This window comes from Aplysia californica, unplaced genomic scaffold (assembly GCF_000002075.1).
Source record: "Aplysia californica isolate F4 #8 unplaced genomic scaffold, AplCal3.0 scaffold01478, whole genome shotgun sequence".
Lineage (NCBI taxonomy): Eukaryota > Metazoa > Mollusca > Gastropoda > Aplysiida > Aplysiidae > Aplysia > Aplysia californica.
In genome coordinates this window covers 5,668-5,914 of record NW_004798748.1, presented here as the reverse complement: position 1 = coordinate 5,914, position 247 = coordinate 5,668, and positions in this window count along the sequence as shown.

Genomic DNA, 247 nt, shown 5'->3' with positions numbered 1-247 from the left:
TATTATATATGCACGGCACAGACAAAAACAAAACAGCAGTGAATCCTGTTTGTAATCTCATAGTAAAAAAGATGAAACAAGTATAATGATTCAAATATCAAGGATGTATAATTCCATACTGGCCAAATGTACCACACAAATGAAACGAGTTTCTGCAATAGCTGAAGACAATCTTATCTGATAAAGGTTTTTCTCGTACGCTGCTCTGTGTCTGCCCCAGCGTTATTTGCCTCCTATTTTAACAACG